The sequence below is a fragment of the Acinonyx jubatus genome, chromosome B3 (assembly GCF_027475565.1).
Source record: "Acinonyx jubatus isolate Ajub_Pintada_27869175 chromosome B3, VMU_Ajub_asm_v1.0, whole genome shotgun sequence".
NCBI classification, from domain to species: domain Eukaryota; kingdom Metazoa; phylum Chordata; class Mammalia; order Carnivora; family Felidae; genus Acinonyx; species Acinonyx jubatus.
Genome location: NC_069386.1, coordinates 99,152,200 through 99,177,630, shown reverse-complemented (window position 1 = coordinate 99,177,630; position 25,431 = coordinate 99,152,200). Strand labels below are relative to the sequence as shown.

The 25,431-nt window shown below is 40.7% G+C and overlaps 1 long non-coding RNA gene and 1 pseudogene across 1 annotated transcript; both read right to left on the bottom strand.

The window, feature by feature from the left end:
- Window positions 1-868: 868 nt before the first annotated feature.
- On the bottom strand, window positions 869-13,265 carry LOC128316035 (uncharacterized). Its single transcript, XR_008299409.1, has 3 exons — window positions 13,046-13,265; window positions 6,007-6,272; window positions 869-2,157 (listed from the first exon to the last, which is right to left on the bottom strand). It is a non-coding gene; the product is annotated as an uncharacterized LOC128316035 (long non-coding RNA).
- Window positions 13,266-13,662: 397 nt separating this feature from the next.
- Window positions 13,663-18,632, bottom strand: LOC113601509 (40S ribosomal protein S3a-like; annotated as a pseudogene).
- Between the last annotated feature and the right edge of the window lie 6,799 nt (window positions 18,633-25,431).

The following is a 25,431-nucleotide window of genomic DNA, read 5'->3' as shown; positions in this document are numbered from 1 at the left end:
ATGTCCAGATTGTCTGGCCTCTGCAAGTCAAAATGTCACTTCTGAAACACATCATTTACCAGTCCTTCAGCAAAACAAACAACCTTTAGAAAAGTCCCCCACAGCACCAAAGAGGTAGGTAGTAATAGAGTAGGAATGCCGTTATGATCAGGAGAGAATAGAGTTTCAGGTATTGCCAACTTTTCATAAAGGAAACAAAAAAGGAAAGGGAACTAAAATTGAGTATCAGACAGAAAAAGGCTTTGAAACAACAAAATGAACTTTTGACAACCAACCCCAAGTATGTATCCTGGAGGAGACGCTGGGTGTGGCTGAGAAGACAGAAGGTACTGGTAAAAAGTAGAATACTTAACCCATTCTGTGAAGGATAATGAGAACTCTGAGGATCGAGGAAACATTCTAAAGATTAATGCTTTGTTATAGTCACTGTCAGGTCTCCTACAAATTCTATATCTGGACCTATAGCAGGAACCATTTTACAAATTTCTACTGCAGGTAAACAAAGTGTGTCAAATGTTCAAGCTCATTTTCTAAATCACAGAAAAAAAAAACAACAGACATTAAACTTCTATTATTCCTTAGGAAAGAATTCTACTGAGCTGAAGGTGTTGCTTATGATCCAATATTGGAAATGGTTGGGTCCTGGGGTCAGACAATCTGGGGAGATTCCATGCTTTACCACCTCCTGGCTGTGTTACCCTGACTGAGCCAATTTCCTTGAAGCTTCAGATTCTCATGAGTCAAATGGGGATAGATTCTCATACATCAACACTCTTTCACAGTGTTGAAAGAATAAATGTGAATTATGTTGAGCCTTTAGCAAAGAGTATGTCACATAATAAGTGCTCAATAAAATATATCTGGGATTAGTAGAGAAAACACATTAGAACTCTACATCCTAATAAGTGGTATGAAATTATTCTTATCTAAGGCAGCAAAGTACTATGTTAGGAGCATTTTACAAGAAGACATAGATCTAAATGTAGGATAGATTTGGAAGACAAAGATTATACTACATAATAACAAATTCCACACCTTCTTTGAAAAGATTGTGATTCAGTTACAGGTTGTTTAGGGAACAACATGCTACAGTCTTAAGGTTCTGTAAAGCAATGGAGAAATGAATTCATACCTGTAAATATGAGCCTCTCTCTTTTTGAAAAATGTATTATCATTGTTTGGGGATGAAGTCTAGTAACTTGGGAACAAAAAAGCCAGGTTTCAATTTTGCTCAATCTTTTTTAAAGGATAAGTAAAGGCTTTGTCTTAGTTTAACAATTATCGAGTTCCTCGCAGAGGGTGGAAATTTGACTCCATATCTACAAACTTACCTCGTTATAGGCAAATAGCTTAATCTCCTTATTAACCATCTTCCTCATTCATAAAATAGCACACTAATATTTACCTCCCTCACAGGGTGTTGCAAATTTTTATTAAGGAATGTTTGGGTGATTAAGATCCTTAGATGAAAGGAACTGTCAAATAGAATTATCATTTATTTTTGTGTGATACGTATGGGAAAAGACTTTGAGATGCTATTTCTGTGGCAAAGGCCAATAAAAATATGCAGATCTATGCATCTGATTGCCAACAAATAGCCAGTAAAATGATTCTGTTTGGGAATGATATGAGAGGTTGCATCAGATTCTAATTTTAGAATGTTTCCTTTTTAAGGAAACATTTCCTTTCCTTTTCTAACCACCTAAGTTAGCTACTGATGAAGGAAGAGAATTAAAATTCCCCTCCACCATCACAGACTTCTACCTTTGGTCTTTACCTGGCGATCGATCACAAGGACTCCTGTGACATTCAGAGTTCATTCTTTTTAAGGTCAAGTTAAGGGGAAGTATCTCCAAGGATAAGAAATTAGAAGTTAACAGTAGGAACAGGAGTAAGGCATTTCTCTGTGTTCACCCCTTTTTTTTCCCATCTGATTATTTTCCCTTTCAGTAACATCTTTTGCATCAATAATTCTTTCCTCTTCAGGGAAAATGCCTCAAACCTTACCGTTGAAAGTGAAATTTTAGTACACAGAGGCACAAGGATTAGAAAATACCCAGTTACACAGTGATGTTTCCCCCTTACCTTTTCAATGGCTAGGGCAGATTTGAAAGACTATTGCAGGGTTTGATGATGCTTGGGAAACAGTGTAGACTCCTGAAAAAAGCAGAGAGCAGGCCAACGTATTTCTAACCAAGTTGTCCACCCCACAGACTTAAAGACACATCTAATCACATGACTGGCCTGCTCAAAACCACCTTCCCATGGCCCCCCCACAGTCTACAGATCAGGGCTATGATTTAGGGGCTCTTTATAAACCAGCAACAATCTTCATTACAGCCTTATTGCTTGCTGCCCTCTTTACCCCAAACCCTCAGCCTGAAGTTCTTTTTCCCAACCTCAAACTTATCCTTCCAGACTAAGCTCAAAAGTTATCTCCCTCATCATCCCAGAAAGCAAGTTACTATCTTCTGTGTTGTCATAGTATTCGTATTCAAAAACCTTTGTGCATTAGCACCTGTCCCATTCATATATATACAAATATAACGTTTATATAGCATATATGAAATAGTATTGATATATTTATTTTACTATATGTATTACTGGAATTTAAATTATTTAAACTACACTACATTTTTATAATATATTCACATTATTTAAACTTCATATACTTATATACATTATTTCTCTAAATTGTATTTTGTCCACATATTTATATACTTTTGTATAAATATTTTAATTAATGAAATACATTAGATATTATTTAAGTATATCTATATGTTTATATAAGTATATATTCATGGTTTATTTATGTTTCATTATTATTTACTTAGCATTTTATTCATATATTTACATTTTTATATTTAGAGTATGCTCAATTAAATATTAAATTTTAAATAAATACATTACAGTAAAACCTTGGATTGTGAGTAACTTGTTCTGTGAGTGTTCCACAAGATGAGCAAAATAAATTTTAACTTGATAAATGAGCAATGTCTTGCAATACGAGTAGTACCTGACACAGAACGTGACATGATCACAACTGAGCCAATGGTTCTTGAAATTCGTTTTGATATACAAGTGCTTTGGATTATAAGCATGTTTCCAGAGCCAATTATGCTTGAAAACCAAGGTTTTACTGTATTTGATATCCTGTCTGCCTCAAGCACTAGGTTTGTGTGAACTCCTCTGGAAGAATTCAGAATGAGATTCAGACTCAACCAACACAATAATAGCTACCTTTATAGAGCATTCACTCCATGCAGATAGTGAGGTCAGTGATTTGTGTACATTATCTTGTTTAATCTACACAAGCATCTAATAAGATGGGTGCTACTACTAGCTATATTTATACATGAAGAAATAGGAACACCAACAGATGAGGTAACTGGCCCTCAGTACTAAGTGCTTAGTTAGCTTTCAGACCCAACTTTGATCTTGACTCCAAGACCTGGACCTTGACTGGTAGGTGAAGGGGAAACATCATGCATATGTGAATATGCATCACAGCAGTTAAGAGAAAGGGCTTGGGAGCCAAATGACCCAAGTATAAATTCCTATTCCATTATCCCATAGCGATGTGGTTCTAGAATATTCTTCCTGTCTTTCACAGGCCTGCTGCATGAGAGAGACTGAGATGTAGAGCAAGTGCTAAGAGGGAAAGGAAAACCACATCAGTGGTTAATAACAGTAAACTTAGACTTTGTAAAAAATTGACATCTATACTTCCCCATGGACAAAATTAGAAATAACACTGGCTATAGATTAAACTTGAAATTTCACCCATATTTGGACAGCTTATATCCTCACATTCTTGCTACTCAAGAACAGGCACTATCAGCATCACCGAGAAGCTTAGGAGAAATATAGAATGTCAAGCCCCACCCCAGACTACAGACTCAAACTCTGCACTTGGACAAAGGCTCTTGGGTAATTCTTACATACAATAAAGCTTGAGAAGCACAGGTCTTGATCATTCTCGCTTTCTGCCCAATATCATGGTTCTAAAGACTCTTTCTGAGTTTCCATTGTTATTCCAACAACTTGTTTCTAAGAGACTGATTATAAGAGAAATGTGGGGGTGAGGTGGTAACCCAAGAATCAGATTCTAATATCAGGCTTGTTACAAATAAGCTGTGTGACTGCAGGCAAATTACTGTCTCCATAACTTAAATTTTACTTCGACGACAAGTGTTTTTTGGAGGAAAAAGATAGGAAAGATGGAAATTAGCATAGATTATTACAAGGTTACTTTTCAGATTCAAATATCCATTAAATAAATATTAATAAAAGTAAAACACAGACCTAACACTTGTGAGGATTATGTCTCTGTCTTAATCACTGCTGTATTTTTTAGCATGCAGTAGTTGCTCAAATATATGTACCACGAATGAATGAATGTTCACTCTTACCTCTCAGAAGTCTTTCCCAAAGCTGGTAGCACCTTCTGTCCTCCTATCATAAGTTTTACACATATTAATTGACACAAGACAATGTAACAAATTTTTCTTCAAAAGCACTTATAAAGTATTTATTACTTTGCCAACTAATAATATTTCTGCAAATTTTCTTCTGTACGTATATGTCTTTCACATAGCTAAGGTCACAGGGAACATAGATTTGAAGTCTGCATATTTCTTTATTATCTTAGGGCACAGCTACGTAGTAGGTTTCCATAGACATTTGTGAATGTAAAGCAGCTTTCATAATTATTTTAGGACTGTAGAATATTCCTTGAAGTTAATGTACCCCAACGTTTAAATCAAGGTCCATAATGTTGAACATCTTGGTGATTTCTCATTTTTTTACTACAAAAAAAAAAATCTAGAGTGAACATCTTTGAAAATGCATATTTGCGGGTCTGGTGAGTGATATTTCTTTGAAATTCATTAGGGTGGGTTGACTGGAATAAAAGGTATGAGCATCTTTATGGTTCTTGTTACGTACAGCTAAATTTTCTTTCTAGTTCCAAAATTCTAGGATTCATAGAGAATCTCACATTCTCAAGTGGCTGCAGCAAAGACTAGAAGCCACCAGCCAGCTACTGGTGCCACCACAGTCCTAGAAAATGGCAAAACAGACATTCCCACATTCTTTTCTTTCATGGATGATTAAAACAAAATGGAAACCTTGTGCTAGAAATTGGCTTACAGCATCCAATGGAAGAAATATCATGTTACACAAATGACCAGAGACTAGTTGGATAAACAAGATAAACTCAGAGTTGCATTCTTTCCCAGAATCTGAGTGGAGCGCTTTGGAGCATGGATTCACAATTCTGTTTCTAGCCTATTTTTAAAATATTGAAGAGAAGGACCAGATGTCACAATGAATTAATATCCTAGACTTTTAAATCTGGAGACATAGGTTCAAATTCTCCCTGGTTGAAAGTAAATATGAGTTTTCTGGCTTCTTGGAGATCCCTTATGGATATTTCATTCACCCCCAAACTTGACAGTTGAACAGGATGATCCCTGCATCTTCTTTTTCATTGCGACCCAAGGGCTGGAAGCTCAGAAGAGGTGAGGCAGGTGCCGTAACTAAACTGAGGGAGGAGTCATCTTCATCTCCTGTCTTCTCATGTATCTTCAATGTAAAGTCAGAGGCCATCAAAGTGTAGCTGCAGAATCCGTGGGCATGGCTATGGGGCCGCTGCCGGTCATCCAAGAGGATCTAATGAAAGTAGTCCCCCGGCAAGTTTCCCCTCAGCAACACACACCTCTGTTCTCAGGTCAGTTTCTGAGGTCTCATCACAGAGACTGTGGCTATGTCATTAGCAGTCTTATGCACCATTGCCATTTCTTCTGGAAGGTCCTCCTGCTCTGTGAAGGTTATGTACCCTTTCTTTGTGCCCTCACCACATCCTTCTCCCCGTCATAATATTTGTCTGACTTGTAATCATGCTGTACCTGTTGGTTCCCCCAGCTGGTCTATAGACTTTCCCCCTCCACCCACCCCCGAACAGAGTACGCGCATACATACCCAGGTCTCCAGCAGAGTACATACCTGCGTCTAGACGCATCCTCTGACCTGAGTCTCTCAGCATCTCAAGAGGATGTTCTGAATCACCCTGGAAACCCTCTGAGACATCTTTCTGAAGAGAAGAGCAGTTCTGATGAGGCTTTCCAATGTGACCTGTGATGATGGAGTGGTCTTGGGCTCCCTGCCAGCTGAGCATCTCAGCACAAGTGAGCTAGACTTCCCCCAGAAACTCCACACAGATCCTCACAGGAGAAGTGTGACTGGTATGCTGATAGGAAGTGACAGGTGATCTGTCTCAAAAAGACAAGGGAACAGAAGGAAGGATCATCCTTTATTTGACTGATGTCAATATGCAGCCCAGGATAACTCCACTTCAGGAAAACCCAGCCTGAGGAATTTGGGGTCAAAGAAAAAAAAACTCAACTACATGTACAACTTTATATCTGCTTTCTTTTTAGTTAAGTTGGGTTTTTAATTTAAGGTGTGTTTAAATGGATTTTTAAAAAGGCAGAGGGAGCACATTCCTTCACATGTCTCTCTCCTGACAGTGTTCCTATGGGATCTTTGAGTGAAGAAAGCCTGGCTGATCCCAAATTTACTCAGTAGGTGGGCTATGCACTTCTCTTTTGACACATGCTTGAAAAAAATCATGTCTTTTATGGTATAGTAAAGACGATTGAAAGCATTCCTTCTCCCCCCACCCCAGAAACCTAGGAATGAATTCCTCATCATTGAGGAAAAGTCCAGAGAGAAAAGAGCAGCCACCCAGGGTAAAGAAGGGAACCCAGAGAGCCAGACAAGTCAGACCTGAAAAGACCAGTCTCCTGCTGCCAACCTGCAGTCACAGGTAAATCCCAGAGAACCTCTTTTTGTTTCATTTTTTCCTGAAAAATAGAATTCAAAGTCCCTTCTCTGAGCCTCACTATACCCTGATATCTGGGATGATTGCATCCCACCTCTCTTGAGCTTGGGTGCTAAACTTTCTTCCCAGAGTTGGGTTTTTAAAGAAAACAGGTTTAAAACTGTCAGCAAGGGAGGAGAGAAGTCCAAATCGCTCTCATGCTTGAACCTGTGGGCCAATTTGTTTGTAATTGGATTGGTATGCAGCAAAGATAGAGCCGACCGGGGGAAATGCTCCATGGCCCCCCCTCTGGAGGGGATATTTTTCCTGATGCTGATCCTCAGTCCAGCACCAGCCCCCAGTGGGGGAGAGGCAGAGAGACCCTGACCATGGAAAAGAAGGGCCAATTGTGTGCAGCAAACAAAACAAAAGGACGGCAGGGACAGCCCCTTGAAAGGAGGCAGGACCCTTCACCAAAATAGACCCAGAAAGTAGAGCAAACGTTGCAGGGTCTGTGTCCAAACTCAGAGACTGTGGGCCAAGGAGGAAGGTTGGATGAGAGCAAGGGGGGAGGAGACAGTGCTAGAGAGGGTTCCAACAAGAAACTAACAGCAGCCCTTGCCAGAAACCTGAGGAAAACTTTTTTTTTAAAATAAAATGAAATTGCTACCACTTCTATCGCCTCCTCAGTTGAGCCTCCACAATCCAACTGTCAGCCAGTCATGTAAGTTCTACCTCACGGCCAGCGTCAGTGGCAGAGGGAGAAAATGTGGATTTGGGGAGAAACAGATCAGGGTTCTAATCTCGGTTTTGCTACTTGCTATTGAGGAGATTTGGGGGCAAGATATTTAGCCCAATGGAGCCTCAGTTTTCTGGATCTGTAAAATGAAAATAACTCCTACTGGAAGGCTGGTTTAAAGGGATCTTGAAAGTTTGAAGAACCATACTGGATACCATTCGTTGTCAATCAGCATTATCCTGACCCCTTTCATAGGTTCCCCTTTATCTTGGGTGCTAGATGTCTGGGAGCCACATGTCCCCAAACTTTGTTTCCACCAATGTTCTGGATATAACATGTTTAATAATAGAATTCATTCGTGGGATATCTGTAAGGCAGAAGAGAGAAAGAGCCCCATCCTTCTCTCAGCACTGGTCCAGGGTGACAATGTGAGCTTTAGCAGATGTGACCAGCGTGGCAGCTGGCTGGTCTCTCTCACTGCCAGGCCCCAGCTTCAGGGTTGTGGGTCAGTTGTGATTTCCCACAGCTACCTGGAAGCCTGTGATGGCAACCTGAAAGCAAGGAGCAGCCCACCTTACTTTTTTGACTCCAGGCTTTTCTGCAATCCAAAAAGCACTGGTATTAGTTTTCTACCGCTGTGTAGCAAATTACTACAAACTTAAAGCAGCCTGAAATAGCACGTGTTTATTACTTCCTGGTTCTGTAGATCAGAAGTCAGGTGGGCTCAGGTTCTAGGTCAAAGTCTCACCATGCTCAAATCAAGGTGTCAACTGTTGACAGGGATCTTATCTGGAAGGTCTGGGAAGAATCTACTTGCAAACTCATTCAGGATGTTGGCAGACTTTATCTCCTTGTAGTTTGAGGACTTAGGTCCCCAATTGTTTGCTGGCTGTCAGACAGAAGGGTCTGCCTTAAAGCCATGCACACCCTTCCCCAAGCGGCATCCTCCACTTTTAAACCAACAATGACACACTGAGTCCTTTGCCCAACATGGCAGCCAGAGCAGAACCCATCACACCCAATCCCCTCACACTTGGACTCTGATTCTCTTTTCTCCTCTCGGCCAGACAAAGCTCCCTGATTTTAAGGGCTTGTGTGATTTGATCAGGCCCACCCAGGTAATCTCTCTTTATGGGCCAGGAGAAGCAATAAGAGTGCCAAGGAAGGATGGACCATGAACAGATTTATATTTTCACCAACAAGTATTTACTGAGAACTTACAATGAAGGTAGAAAACCCACCTTGGTACTGGGAATAGTGCCATATAACATCACATAGTCACAGGAGTGATGCATCAGCATATTCGTGGCTTCTGGGAGTTGGGTGAGACATCTTTGTGGGAGAATTTTAGGAATTCTGTCTACTGTAACACCTAATTCCCTCTATTAAATTACATTCTTCTTTGAAAAACCTAGAGGGGTTTTGTTTTTCTGTACTCAACCATAAGTGATCTGAGATCACAGTCTGCAAACAAACTCTGACATGAAGAAAACAACACTTTATAATACTCTTACCCTTGGAACTTTGTGGACTCTTACCCAACAAACATCAGTTCAACAAACAGTTGTCTAGCAACTGCCATATGCCAGGTTGTGCTACGTTTAAAGGAATCAAAAAAGGTAAGAAACCCTACTGTTATGGTCTAATAACACAAAAGAGACACATGAATAGAGCTTTTTCAATGTAACATGTCATCAGAGATGATAAGAAAGATTAGGTTCAAAGTTGAGTATCATTCATTTACTCAAGAACTATTGATCTGATATCTACTCGGGGTCAAGCATTGGCTTAAGTGCCAGTGACTTAAAGATCAATGAGGCATATTATTGCCCTAGAGAATCTCAAAGCCAGTGGAAGAATCAGATATCACATTATTGCCAGACAGCACTTTTATTGTCAGAAATCACAATAAACTGCTGTATTTTAATAACAGATGCAATTTTTGACTTTTTGCTAGTAAACCCCAACTATGCTAAATACTTTAGACATATTATCATATTTAAGTATGTTAAGTCTGTTACCTTAAGTCTGAAAGTAAGATGTAATTATTTTCTGAATTTTACAGAGACTGGAAACCAGCCATTTTTCTAGGATAAGATTGATCTGGGTTTGCAACCCATATAGACTCAATTCTCACACCCCTTGTAGAGGGTATCATTGGATGTCTAATGTTCATGTTTCTGCCCAAAAATCCTTCAGGATCCTTTTCCACTACTTTTGTGCTGCCTGCCCCATCGATCCCATGAGACAGAAAAATTCCTACAGCCAGAACCTGCCCTCTTTCCTGGGGAACTATCTTCTGAGTCTCCTGTACCCACACAAATGGAGAGTGCAGTGTCTGGGAGTGCATGTTCCCTGGGTGGTCCTTAACCAGTAACTGATGGAAGTGAGAGTTCGAACACACTAGTTCCTTTGCCATGGTCAGGAAAACACTGACACTTGATTTATAGAGTTCCTGAATCTGCCTACAGATGGGGCAAATTGGATCTTTGGTTGGACTTCATGATTGCACAGTTACTCGGCTTCCTCCCCTCCCTGCCCTCCACCCCCACCCACACCTTTCCTAGTTTCCCCTGGGAATTTCCTTACAAACATTTACACACAGATCTGAGTCTGCCCTAAGACATCTGTGCTCTGATATTTATACTGCACTACCATGGGAACCAAGGGATGAGGGTGATTAACTCCATTTGGGCCAGTTGGTGAAGACTTTCCGGTTATGAAAGATAAGCAGAGGTCTGCCAAGATGGCAAGTGGGGAAAAGAGCATTCCAGGCAAAGGAAACTTCACACACAAAAGCACAGAGACAGGAAGATGAGGACAAGTCAAAGGATAGATATAAAATTGGACATGCTGGGGGTGCCTGGGTAGCTCAGTCCGTAAAGCATCGGACTTCAGCTCAGGCCATGATCTTGTGGTTTGGTTTGTGAGTTCAAGCCCTGCATGGGGCTCTCTGCTGTAAGCACAGAGTCGGCTTGGGATCCTCTGTCTCCTTCTCCCTCGTCCCCTCCCCTGCTCTCTTACACACTGTCTCTCTCAAAAATAAATAAACATTAAAAATAAATACAAATAATAAAAATAAAAATTGGACATCCTGGAGCAGAAGGTAGAAGGAGCTGAGGGGTCTGCCAGGAGTTGGAGTTCCCAGGTTGGGAGAAGCACCTGAGGGTGCTAAAGAAGGATGCAGCATGATCAGATTTGTGCTTTCACACACCAAATACTTATTAAGAACTTACAATGAAGGTAGAAAAACCCCCTCAGTACTGGGAATACTGCAGGACCAACCTGATCTGTGTCCCTCGTGGACTTATAGAATAATCTTTTTCTGTCCAACACAGCACCACTAAAGATGTGTGCCCATTTAAATTAACTAAAGTTGAAATTTAGCTTCCCAGTCACATTAGCCACATTTCGAGTGCTCAATAGCCACATGTGGCTAGGCTTTTCCATGGCTCAGTGCAAAACATCCTCAGCCTTGCAGAAAGTTCTATTGGACGGTGCTAGTCCAATTACATCAGAGGATAGCTATGAGTCTTCCACCTAATTTAAATTTTTTTAAGTTTATCTATTTATTTTGAGAGAGAGAGAGAGAGAGCAAGCAGGAGAGGTGTAGAGAGAGAGGGAAAGAGAGAATTCCAAGCAGGCTCCCCACTGCCAGTGCAGAGCCCAATGTGGGGCTCAAACTCACAAATCATGAGATCATGACCTGAGCTGAAACCAGGAGTCAGACGCTTAGTGGACTGAACCACCCAGGTGCCCCTCTTCCACCTAATTTTTAATTTGTATGTGGCTATCTCCTACTTAGTCTTTTTAAAAAAGTTGCTCCCTGTGCTTTTCCTTTTTATACAGAAGACTCTGAGGATTCTTTTGATTGCACAACTGGGCCTCTGCACAACCACCTGCATTTGGCAATCAAATTGTAGTCGTGGTTGTCAAAAGACCAGGATTGCAGAAATCCCTTTGAAAGTGCACGTGGTCCTTTTATGTGCTGGATGAGGGAGATATGCTCACACCTGCCTGCAGAACCCAAGCAGTGGAGTCTGCCTGCCTCCATCTGTTCATAGTGTTCATTCTGAATGGTTGGAGCTCAAAGCCCATCCTGTAAAAGCAAAACAATATTCAGGAAAAAAGCTCAACGTGAATTCCTTGCCTGGCATTCTCCCATTTCCAGGGCCAAAAAATGGAAGCAAAACAGCCACTAGCAACAGTAATCTCTGAAATCTGTCAAGAGATTTAAAACTGATGATTGTTTAAAAATTTTACATGATGGGGCACCTGGATGGCTCAACTGGTTGGGCATCCGACTTCAGCTCAGGTCATGATCTCACTGCTCGTGAGTTTGAGCCCCACATCCGGCTCTGTGCTGACAGCTCAGAGCCTGGAGCCTGCTTCAGATCCTGTCTCACTCTCTCTCTGCCCCTCCCCTGCTTGCTCTCTGTCTGTCTCTCTCTGAAAAATAAATAAACATTTAAAAAAAAAACATTAAAAGTTTTACATGACGTCTTTCTCTGACTTATTTCACTTAAAATAATACCTTCCAGTTCCATCCACGTTGCTGCAAATGTCATGATTTCATTCTTTCTCATTGCCGAGTAGTATTCCACTGTATATAGAAACTACATCTTGTTTATCCATTCACTGTATGTTAGCCAATTTGACAATAAATCATATTTAAATATATAAATAATCACTTGTTACTAATTTAAACAAATTTTTACATGATAAACTAACAGGAACTGGAACTTTTGTTAAAGAGTCATTTCCCTGTAATTCATCTATGTTCTTACATGAACCAATGAACAACAAAGTGTTTCATGATAGTCTAGAATAAAGCCATCAAAAACATAAAAACTGGACTATGTAATCAAATATTTTAATCAAAGTGTCACTGTAGAGAAATTTAAACCTAACCATTCTGAAGTACGCAGTACAAATCGTAATGACTGTGGCACTCAAAAACTAAATTCACTCTAAAGAGGCAACTTTATATTCAGTTGAGTAAAGATTATGTCTCCCTATTCCTGATACGATACAGTTTTTAGGCTCTAAACAAACATTGCCAACCTTATGAAAGCTCTTCTATTACAACGATTAGAGGGGTTGGTTATGCATAAGGGAAGAGAAAGCACTATTTTTTTTTAAATAACAAAGTGTCAACTTTCCAGGATTTTTAGTAGCCTTGATTTCTAATAAACTGGGAAACACTGGTAGACTAGTTCCTAAAGGCCTGGATCAGCTACAGAAACTAGGGGCTAAGTAGCAGAGATTGTATTATTTCCAGGGGAGAGAAGGTATGGCTGCAATAAATAAGATTGCTCTTACACATACTTTGTTATGTTTTATTTCTTTCATTTTCTTTGTTGTTTTTTGTTTAGCACTCGGCTGATTCTGCTGCCCTGCCACTGGCACGCAAAAGAGTACAAGATATTCCCACTCTCCTCTTTGTCTAATTCCACAAGCCTAAGGAGGCAATAATGACCAACCTCTTGGAGTTTTCCAGTTGATTATAGAGAACAGCATTGTATTCAGCAGTATACTCTGGCCGCCCTGCCACCAGATGAAAGGAAAAGCATAAAAGCCCGAGCAAGCCTGGGACTCTGCCTTTCCTGCCGCAACATGCCATCAAATGCAGCCGGGGCCCTCCACGGAGGCAGCCATTCTGTTGTTCACGTTCACCGAGTTCAGCTGAGGATGTCTGAGATCAACAGGTGGCCTTGCTAATGGAACAGATTCGCTCATTGTTTGTGTGTTTAATGAATCATTGAGTTACTGATCAGCAGTGAGCAATAGAAGCTGTTCAAACAGAAAAGAAGCCCAGCCGGGAGGTGGTGCCGCCACCACGCTCCTTTGAAGCGCTGCTGGCCCCACGGGCTGTGAGGGAGGCTTAGGGTTTACTCCCTCCGGTTCCCAGAAAAGCTGGTAGCAAGAAGAGGGTATTATTTCTAATTGGATGATGAAAGTCAGCTCCGGGGACAGAGACCAAAGGGCCAAACGTAAAAAGGGGAGGAAGTGAAAACATCTGAATCAAAAGGTTGAGGTAAAACCAAGAGACAGGTGTTTGCAGTGAACCGCGCAATAACCCTCGTCTTGCCTCCCTCCCCAGGTCCTCAGGAAGCAGCCAAGTGGGGAAGGACAGCAAGGAGTAGGAAAAAGCAAGGCTGAGGATTCGGAAGCTGATTTCCTTACAAAGAGTTCATGGTACAGTGGAAATTCTCTGTCTTATCAGGAGGCAAGGCTGACCTTTCTTTGTGAGATTCCCACAAGTTGTACCAGGGCCTTTCTTGTGAGTAGAATTTGACTGAAGATATGCCAGAATGGCATTACTGGGCCATGCGTGTCCTTTTGCCTCCACAGATAAGACTTTTCATTTGTCACCATTTGAAGTCTGAATTTTAAGCAGATTTGTAGACTAGTGGCTCATATCCATCCACTCGTTCGGCTGTATCACCTGTCTTATCCCAGGGGACTTTCCAGAATTATTGCCTTCACCATGAAGTGACGTGAGTTCCCCAATTCAAACCTGGGCTTCTTTAGCATTTTTACTTTTCAAAAAACATATCATAGAGAAGATAAATAGATTGGCAAGGCTTTTTTATGTCTTTCCCAATGCTGAGTGCAATCGGTTTATTGACAACATATTTAAAGTCATTTGTACCTCTTCAGTCATGATTTCCATCATCTTCTTCTGGATTTGGTGGACCTGTAGGTTCTGAGTGTGAGAGGTCTTCCAAATATGATCACACAACAAATGAAGCATATAACTATTCGTAGTCTTGATATCGACAGGAGCTTCAGTCATGGCCTGACATTTTCTTGACCATGGAGCACATTTTTCATGGGTAAGATCCATGTCATACAAATTGGGTAGGCAGTTTTGCCTTGAATATCCTCAGTAATTACTTTGGATTTTCTAATGCACATTCATCATTCTGCAGAGCAGGCCTCACTTTAACAAAATGACCTTTGAGGTAATCAGATGCATTTTGGTTCCTTGGGTCCCTGAGACTAACAATTTTCTGTGTTTCCTATATCAAACATGGCTGGTGCTTTCACATCATTTCAATCTTCCTTAGAAAATGGTTCTTGGTTTCCTTTTGCCACCTTTTGTGGGAAGTGTTTGTTTTTTTTTAAAGGTAGGGAACATATGAATGATATAACGGAGGGTAGTTTGGTGAGGAGAGCACTGTGCTATGGGTTAAGTAAGGTGGGTCTTAATTTCAACTCTGCCACTGTCTCTGGAGTACCATTGGTCATATACTTTCCATGGTAGAGACTGGCTACCTATTCACCAAACCTCTTTCCTTCCCTCTCCAACACACAGCTAAACCCAGGTCCCAGGTTTCCTCATAGTCAGATGTGTCCATATGACAGGCTCCAGCCAATGGAACATGCACCAAGGTTTGTAATTAGACCTGAATTATAATTCTTGCAGCTGGCCCTCCGTGCTCTCTTTTCCCTTGTCTTCAGCTGGATATCGATACCTAGGTTGACCTTGAAGTTCACAGAGCCTCTGTAAAGCTTGGGTCCCTTTGGCCCTCAGGGTACCTGGAGAATCTAAGGTAGCTGGAGTACCCAAGTAGGACACCTCAGCTGTAAGCGATCTCCTCCATTTACCTTAGCACACTGTACAAACTCCTTCTACATGTTCCATAAAGCTGAACAGTAAAGAGGTATTTCCATGGACTCTGATGTTTCTCTTAGCCCTACCATCTTTGATTCAAAGCCATCACCTCATTTATACCTTCATCTTCTACCCCAGAAGGGAGGATGCCCTTCCTGTCTCTTCAAGCTCTGGAGGAAGGAGTGAAACTTTTCTCTATTACATTCTCCCTAAAAGATAGAGATAAAGGAGGAATAAAGAGAGAGAAAGCAGAAAGTCTATTAGAGCCCTCCTATCAGTTGATGGGAGAGAACAAGGAGAAAGTATAGAAGGCAGTAGGATGAATGGAGATTCAGGCCAGAGAAAGAGGGTGTGATTTGCCCTTGCATCTGCTCGTGGCAGATCTTTGGGCTCTAAATCCCGAATGAGGGCCTGAGTCGTGACAACAAACTTCTATTCCACCAGCACATCTCTTGCCATGGGTTTGTGCTTAATCGATCCAGCCTCAAATCCTTTCAGAACTGAATATCTCAGCTATTCCAAAATGTATTTCCATATGTCCTCTTCAGTAAAACCTTCTTTTCAGAGGAGGATGTGAAAGCTATCACTCCTTTTGGCAATGTCATTGCTATTTGAAAAACCAAGATGTATATACACACATGTGCCCTGTGTGTACATAACTTACAATACAATTTTCTGATTCTGAATATTTGTGTGCACAGTGGAATGTTCACTCCTCCTGGATGTACAAGCTGCACCATACGTCCCTATAGCGGGAATGTGTCTCAACTATAGAATAAATGGGTTGCATTTGGTCTGTGGCATTAAACAGGCAAACTAAGTACTCACTACTGAGACAGGCATAACTAGTCTACAAAGATGTTTATAATCCCCCTTTTTTTTACAAGGTGTGTGAAAGATAATTCCATGTTTTTATGTCTTTTTTTTACCTTTGAAACATTTATATAGTGTTTATTATATAACAAGCATAATGTAATGAATATTGTTCTAAATGTTACTCAGATATTAGTTTATTTAATTCCCTATTAAAGTGGGATATTCAGGACTCCCACTTCCTGGTGGGAATCTGGTGGGAAGTGGCAAGGACCCTGGGTCAGAAGATCTTGTTTCCACGTCGGAGCATGACCAAGTTTGTCTGGCAGAGCTGGAGTGATGAAATCGCACCTCCACTCTGCTATCACGGTCTTGCAGTAAGAAGCACAAGCTAGATGACCTCCAGAGTCTAATCCAATTCTAGGACCATTTTGAATTCACTCTTTTCCTGGATCCCATGGCTCCCTGTGATCTGGCACCTGACAAACTTTCCAGCCTCATCTCATATCCCAGCCTCACTCAGCTTCAGTCCCATTTGGCCTCCCTTCTTTGTTCCAAAAACACTGAGCTCCTTCCCAGCTTAGGGCCTTTCCACTGGCAGTTCCTGCTGCTTGAAGCTCTTTCCTTGCATCATCTTGTTGCCTCTTTTTTTGTCATTCAAGTTACTAATTAACCTCTTCAGTGAGTCTGTCCCCAACATCTCAGCCTAAACTGTTCCCACACCCAATACTAACTTCCCATCAGTCACTCTGATTTACTATCACCTGTCACCATCTGATATTTTCTTGTTTATTTATTTGCCTCTTTGTGTGTAGTCTGTCTCCTCTCACTAGGAATAAACCCCATGACAGCGAGACGTTATCTGTCTTATTCATCATTGTATCTCCATTGCTTACATAAAAGCACAGTAGCCACAGAGCCCAGCAAATCTAGGGCTTCCAATAGAGGCAGAAATGGAGCCTGGGACCTAGAGCCATAGGATTCCCGAGTCACACGCGGGAGCAGAGGGGTCACTTAGTGCTCCACTTGCCCTTTCTCACTCAATTCAGTGATTTCAGAGCAAATGTCAGGGTGACTATGCATCGACACACATCCTTTTGCTCCTACTCACCTTCTACCTCTCAGAGACAAACTGTGTATTCTCAGGGACATCCTGTGCAGTTGCCTCACAAGCAGTAAATAGCGTATCCGCCTAAGGAGACCAGTACCTCTCGGCTGAGAACAGCTGTGCAGCTCTAGTTCTGCAGATTTGGGCTTCACAGTCTGAGGGATGAAGGCCAAGACTAGTGGCCAGCGGGACTTAGACAGCCTGGATGCTAAGCCCTATGTGATGCTCTGCAATGGCAAGAAAGGTCTCAACTGAAGCTGATCCAATACTGGCTGCTGCCCTATGCAAGGGTATGCCTTCTCTCCTAATAGAAGAACAGGGTACCAAACCAAACATAGTAAACATTCTGTCTCAGAGAAAATCCTCTGGGGTTTAAGGAAGCCATCGAGTTTCTGGGAGGGACAGCTATAGAAGGTGCTTCTTCCCACTCAAAAGGGAGAAGTGATGCTTAACTCACAGCTGGAGGCATGGTCCCCACCCAGGTGAATCACCTGGGACTAAAGTAGAATAAAGAGGAATAACGCTGGTGAAGTCACAGGGCAATGTCAGAGAGTCACCATCTGGATTTCAGGAGTAGGGGCAGGGCCCTGTGTGTAAAGATTCATCTCAACACATCTATAACCCAGAGATAAGAGTCCACGTGATCGTTTTTATGGTCAACTAACTTTGACATTTCCTTCTCTCTGACCAGTTTCGGAACATCCAGGTCTGTCAAGAGATATCCTTGTGCTCTCCCAGATTCCTCCACTCTTCAGGATCTCCTACATCACATACCACAGGTAATGACAACTCAGGACTACTAGTGATTTTCTATCCTATAATAAAAAGATTATAGGGTCAAACATTTCAGCACTTCCCTGTCCCAGTATTTGGTCAAGAAGTTCTTCCTTAAGCATTGCTGACATACCTCTTGCTGCAATGTCAGCCCATTTCTTCTTTTCAACCTACTGTAGAGAAGCAAAATAATGAGTATCCATATTCTCCATGATTTTTGAAAACAGTGAAATCAACCCTTAGCTTTCTCTCTCTCTCTCTCTCTACTAAATTTCACAAAAGGCCATGCCCCTACCGCTATAATCTATCTGGTAATTCTTTTCTGGACTTTAATTTTTTACATTATTTAATTTATTTTTTTAAATGTTTATTTTTGAGAGAGAGAGAGAGAGAGAGAAAGAGAATGAATGAGCGGGGGAGGGGCAGAGAGACAGGGAGACACAGAATCTGAAGCAGACTCCGGGCTCTGAGTTGCCAGTACAGAGCCCAGTGCAGGGCTCGAACCCACAAACTATGAGCCAAAGTTGGACGTTTAACTGACTGAGCCCCCCGGGCACCCCTCTTTGAATCATTTTAAAAATGCAGAAGTCAGAACTGCACATACTGCTCTTGTAAGGTCTTTGGCAAGTCTTGAAGCAACAAAAGGTTTCTTTCCGATCGGTGATGTAGAGTTTCTGTCATTTTCAAAGTATACTGCTGAATCATATTCAATTTGCATCTGGATCTCAGGTTTCTTCTTGTCACATATACTCATCCAATCCTTTCCTGGACCGCATTCACTTTTTGTTCCTAGGTGCACGATGAGATCCCAACTTTATTCTCTTGTAGACAGTTGGCCTCCCAAATTTCAAAAGTTTATTTACATTTATTGTACCAGAAAAGTCAGCCAGCTGAGAAGAGATGGCTGTACATCACCTGACAAAAATATGGAATGATCCTGGTCCCAAGAAGATACTGATGCAGCAAACCTGGACTCCCTCTCGGGTTCATACTGAGCCTTTGATGACCAGGATTTGTTTCACGGTTCCTGCTATGACGTACCCACTGCATGTTAGATCCATCTGGCCCTCAACTTTCAAATAGTTGTTGGAAATCCATTCTCAGCATTTTTTATTTCCCTGACTTGTTTTCACATATACACAAACTACTCTATTGTTTTGTGTGTCTGGATACAATTTTTTGCTTCTTTTTGTTATACGTATATGCCCAGGTCTTTTCTAAACATCATTAACTGCACCGAACATCTGCCCCTAGGTTTAGTGCCCTCACCCCAACTTTGTCCTCTTTCAGATCATTGGCTTCCCACATTTACCATGTTTACTTACATTTTTCTTTCCCTTTCCTGAGAGGTTTTAACATACTCAGCCAGTAAAGACCGCCTGGAGTAAGTCAGTTTACATTTGTACTTTCTGCATAATTATCACAGTGTTTCCTTTAGCTCTCCAAAGTATTTTGATTTGAATGGTAAATTATATGGTCACCCTACAGATAGAGCAGGCTGCCTCTCTGCTATTCTTTCAGACTGACTCTGAACCACCTGAGGGCACCTTAAACTTGTTATACATTGTCCTCCCTCTGAGACTAGTTTTGGGGGTCTAGAAAATGAGTATCTGACCCTGGCAGGGATGCTGTGGCATTGCCTAGGACTTTAGGCTGACCTTTCTACCATAAGGGCCCATGAGGATTAGATGTTGATTGCTCTGATTCTATGAAGCATTGCATCATGAAGGTCGTGTAATGATTAAAAACTGTAACTTTGGAGGTAGATCTGTTGAAGTTCAAATCCTGCCTCTGTCACTTTTATTTGTATTATTTAATTGGGACATATAAACCCACATACAGGTTTTTTTTTATCAAGAGAGTTCCGAAAGAGCGTTCATACATGCACAGGCCCGGCACTCACTACGTGGTATTTGCAATCCAGTGTTTGTTGACTTCTCATGTCACAAGATCTAATGACATGGATATATCACAGGCGACTCAGCTCCAGGCCAGCTTGCTTATACCACTCTAGTTGACAGTAAACTTGGCCAAATTTCTCCAGCACTAGAACTTCCACTCTACAGGACAAACCCAACAACCCTTCTTGTTTGAATGCCCAGTAAAGGTTGAATTATGTCCTTCATTTATTCATTCAGAAAGCACATGTTCTTTCAGGCACACAGAGCTAAGAGCTGCAGGGAACCTAAAGAAAATAATGTCCATGCCTAACCTCAAAGAGCTTCTTATTGAGCTGGGGATAATAGAAGTATACACACAAAATCCAAATGACCATGTGAGACATCGGACCCAGAAATGTTACAAAGAAATATAATGATTAAATGTTAAATTAGCAGGACCTCACATAAGACCTAAATTCAGAAAAGAGACAACCTAGAAATATGGACACCAAGGGAATCAAGACCTAGAATAAGATAGAAGTAATGGATTGGGAAGAGAAAGATAAATGTTAGCTATACACTAAGTTTCAGAATCACACTAATATTTGGCATAAGTTTCAGCCTTGTTTTCTAGAAGGCTAACTAGCTGAATGTCTACCTCAATGTCATTTTTAGTAACCCAGACCATGTAAAATGATCAGCGATCCTGGGATTGTGCTGTTTACAATTTCATCTAATGAGCATAACAACACTAGGAAGATAACAGAAACACGACATTTTGGATTAATTTTTTTGATAGAGTTACCAACTTTTTATTTTGCTGAGTAAGCACTTGAGGAAGGACAACACTTACTGTCACTTCGTAAAAGGATATTGTGACACCAAAAAAAGTAAATAAGACACAATCAGACAATTTTAATATCTTAACTTTCAAGTATGGGTCTGTATTCTAAATCTCGAATGTGTGAGCATATGAATGAGCGCCATTCATATGGGTGCTCAGAAAGGAATTCTAGCACAGAATAATGTAACAGAATAACCAGCAACCAACAGAAAGATGGTGAGCCGCTGTGGTCAGTTCTCTTTAGCCACAGACCAAACCCCTTGATGCGAAAGAGATTTGAGAACTTCATGGTACTTGTGGAAGGTATACAAACAAGACAGCATAGTAGCTATTGCATGGTTTGAAAAAAGCCACTTGACAAAGTCTTCACCCTTTACAGATAGCAGTGCCGACGCAGCAGGACTTAGTACCACCAAGGTCACCTGTGGGGAAGGATGGTGAGCTGAAGCCTGCTGAAGAAGTAGCAAATGGGAGGCACCTGTAGAAGGCAATGATTCCTTCAGGGTACCTTTTCCAAAGACTCCCCATCATTTCACGCCAGGGTGTGCCTAAAATGAGAATAGAAATCCAGAAGGAGATTCTGGAAAGGTCTTGTTACCTGGAGATCAAATTACCTTGTCCCACTGACACATTTATATATCCACATTTTAAATACAAAATTTTTTTTTCTCAAATGATGAAAGGAAGCAGCAAGAAGGTGCAAAATACACGAAATAAACAATTTAAATGGGAAGGAAAATCTTAAATTAGCTTTTGATAAGTAATCAGAAAATTAGTTCTTTATGTATTTTTTTCCATTCATAATCACCTATTGACTATCTCTGCAGCACCAAATCTGGAACCATGCGGCATGCATTCAAATCCCAGCTGGGTCACTTGCTGGCTATATGACCTTGAGTTAGTTATTTAAATGTGCCTCAGTTTCCTCATCTATAAAATGGGAATAATCAGAGTGCTCACTTTTTTTTTCTTTTTGAATTTTATTTAAAGAACATCCACCAGAGAGAAACTTTCCATTAAGTAGAAGAGAAATCAAATACTCTGTAATAAAGACCATCCAACTAAAAACAGATTTGATCCATAAAATGATAAACAATTTGTGTTTTATTTCAAAGGGCAAACTCCATTCATTATCTGTAGGACAATATAACCCACTTGTCTTGAGTGTTCAATGAGTTAATATGTATAAAGCATTGGGAATAGTACCTAGCAAGTAACACACATGATGTAGTGTTTGAGTTAAAATGAGATGTACCAAGCATAACCACGGCTCACAAACAAAGGTACCCTTTTCAAGATTATTTCAAATAAATTACATCATCACCATCAACCAAATTTTCAAGTCCAGGAGTTATAGAGAACATAATTTATAATTCTAGTTAATTAGTTTTAGAGAAAGGAAAGTTTAATAATTTGATGGTGACACTGTTATCAGCCATATCCCACACTGGGGGATTATCCAAACAGTATCTTGCTTCTTCATCAACCTTAGCTGAAATAAGTGAATGCTGAATACACATTGATTGAATTAAATTAGACTGAAGAGAAGAGGAATCAGTTCAGAAGATGGAGCCATGTGGTACCATGGATGCTAATGGAAGAAAAAGTATAGAATAAGGGCACATGACAAGGTCATTTACTTCAGGAAAGTTGAGAAGCATACAGGCTAAGAAAGGGACAGTGGTTCAATGGATTAGGAGATCCATGTGGCCTTTGGTTTCAGTAGCAGTTTCGAGAAAGCCAGATTACCAGAAGTTAAGGAGAGTGTTCTCTGGAGTAAACTGAAGGCAAAAGTAAGAATATATGGAGGATGACACCTGTAGATGTTAAAAGGTTAAAAAAAAAATCCTTACTGTATGGGAAACCCACATGTTTAGAAAAAAGACACCAGAGAAGGAAGACTGAAAATATATAGAAAGTAGAGTATAACTGATGAAGAAGATTCCAGAGGAGGCTGAAGGGGGATGAGATGAAGAACACAGGCAGAGCAATTGTTAGGTGGAAAAAGTGAATATGAGGAAGCTCAGATCAAATGTCCTTGATTTTCCTGGTAAAGAAATAGAGTAAGGGTATAGCAGTCTCTCAGAGGACTTAAGGAAAATAGAAAAGTTTAGAACTGCTACTATGAGGAAGATGAGATGGCATCAGCTGGACAAGAATAAAAAGTGATCCATTTAGCCCTGGACACCCAAATAAGATGCCATAACAGAGATCTGTGGGGAATCTAAGCACCACCTTCAGTAATGACCCACTTTCCAGAACGGTGAGAAGGTATGTGGAGATCACAGGCTTGGGAGAACCAAGTCCATAGAGGACCAATTTTCATCTGGAAAGATCCTGCATGGCTGACCCAGGCTGGAAATAATGAAGTGAAGGCAGAGGTGGAAACAAGTACAGGTTCTGGAATTGGAGGGTACAGTGAGGACAAGGAGTGGCTTTAAGATGTGGGCCTATGGGCATGAGATGGAAAGACAGTGCATTATTATCAGAAGAGTGTTCGAGGAGTATAGGATCCTGGAGGTGGCAGAGAGCAAACGCCAAGAATCAAGCCTTGAAAAACGTGCAAAAGGAAGCTAGAGACTATTAGAGACTGAGGGCAGCACAGACAGTTGGGATGTGCAGAGCGCACTTCTGGGAGACAAGAACTGGGAAGACAAAAGGCACAGAAGGTAGAATTAGGATCCTGGGGATTGGAGTTTGGCACAAATGGGTTCAAACCCAGGCTGAGTCACTTAGTTGTGTGATCTTGGACAAGCTATTCCATATTAACTAAGCTTTATTTTCCTTAGATGGAAAATGATAATGGGAATAATACCTGCTTCATAGAGTTGTTCTGAGAATCAAACACAATTCCTATAAATACTTCTGCTCAGTACTTGGCTCACAATACCCATTCAAAAATGTTGTTATTGTGCAAATTGCATGGTTAACTTTACTATAATCTGCCTGCCAACTTTCTTTGTAAACTTCTCTTCTATGTAGGCATTCATGATATGGCCATGCTTTGATGATCCTCTTACTACCTCTCTGCTCTATATCAGTTCTTTTTCTCAGAAAAGACTTTGCGAGACAGAACAAGAAATTCTGTTATCTACTCTAGGTAGGAAATAATGTGTCCTGATAAAACAAATATTCTGCTTTATACATGGATAACCATTTTTTGAATAATTAACATAACATAACATAACACATTTACTAAAACTGTGCTCCTCATAATGTAAACACTCTTTAATGATTAAAAAAATCAACTTGGGGTTTTTACTGTCTTCATTATCTACACATCATCATCAGCATTTATTATCATCTTCCTGTAGATGAGCAGAACACCAGTTACATTCCTTATAACAGAGAGCATCTGACCTCTGTGAATGTAAGTATGTATAATAAACATTTATATGTACACTGTATTCAAAAAGACCAAGTTCCAAGAATACTAAAAATATGATAGAAAGATCGACTATATGTATATTCAGTGTCAATATTTTGGATTAAGGAAATACCTGGAGTCACCAAAAACTTTTGGAGTTCAGCATCAACCTTCTAGCTTGTTCCTTCAGATCAAAGAAGTATGAATTCAGCTATGCATGGAGAAAACAAAGGACAGCCAAGAAATTAAGCACATCTATTACACTCATTGAGGCATCAGAATTTAACTTTTGGAAATAGAGGCTGTTTTAGATAAACTTCATTTTAAAAAATCCTTATTTAAGGACCTCCACACACAGTGCCAAATTCTGTCCTCAGATTCTTAAGGGAAACTGGGTCTGAAATCAATATAGGCACTGTTAGAAAGGATTTGAGGATTGAATCAGAGAATAGGATTTGGCCCCTAGGACACAAACCATGCTACTAATCCCGGAGAAAGGATTTGCCCGTTTAAAGGATTATAAATTTTTGAAAAGCATATTCTGTTGATAATACTTTTCATTTCCTGCAAATCAAATTACTGAAGGATATTTTATTGTGCATAGAATTGGACAATATTTTCATTGTTGTTGTTTTAATTTCTTTTGTATTAAAGGGTACCAAATTTCAAAATAATTAGATATGAAGTTTCATAGGCCCAAATGGCGACACATCTGAAGACTCCAACAAATAAGCTAGAAATAAAGCCTACCAGCAAACTGGAAGACAATCGCATCTCAAAGAAAGTCTCGTCTTGATTTCTGGTACTGGCGTTTATGAGTATGGAAATATCTGCAGTTTTACAAGACAATAGCACAAAGGGATATGGACAAGGAAGCACAAGCCCAGCAGACTTACGTGGTGGACTCTGTCTCATCCTGGCCACTTCCCACCCTGGACTCATTTTACTCCAGTGAAACAAATAGTATTTTAATAAGAGGAAAGCTCATTGGTTCTTCAACTTCCTTAATGGAACTGGGCCTCCAGAAGCTATTTGTCAGGCTCAAAAGAGAAAGCAAGCAAGCAAGCAAGGGAAACACTTGAGGTCATGTAACGCTTTGGTCTCCAATATTCTCAATGCTTCCCTCTGTGCACAGACCTCACTTTGAAGTTACCACCAGCCACAGGCCTAGAAAATCCACTCACTGGAGACCATGTCTAATTCTTTGTTCTAACAGGCTCCCAGATGATTTTCTCTGGAGACATAGCCAGCAGCAGCAGCAGCAGCAGCAGCAGCAGCAGCAGCATATTTTATTTACGCCAGCTTAGCATAGGACCATCCCCACAATATAGCAGTAAAGATCTGACCCTGTGGGCTTTTTCTTGCTCTGAATTTTCTGCTGTTGCTCAGACAGGGGACCCACCATGGCTGAGAAAGGAAAGGTGGGATGGGGGTGGGGAAGGAGACTGCCTGAAGTCACAGC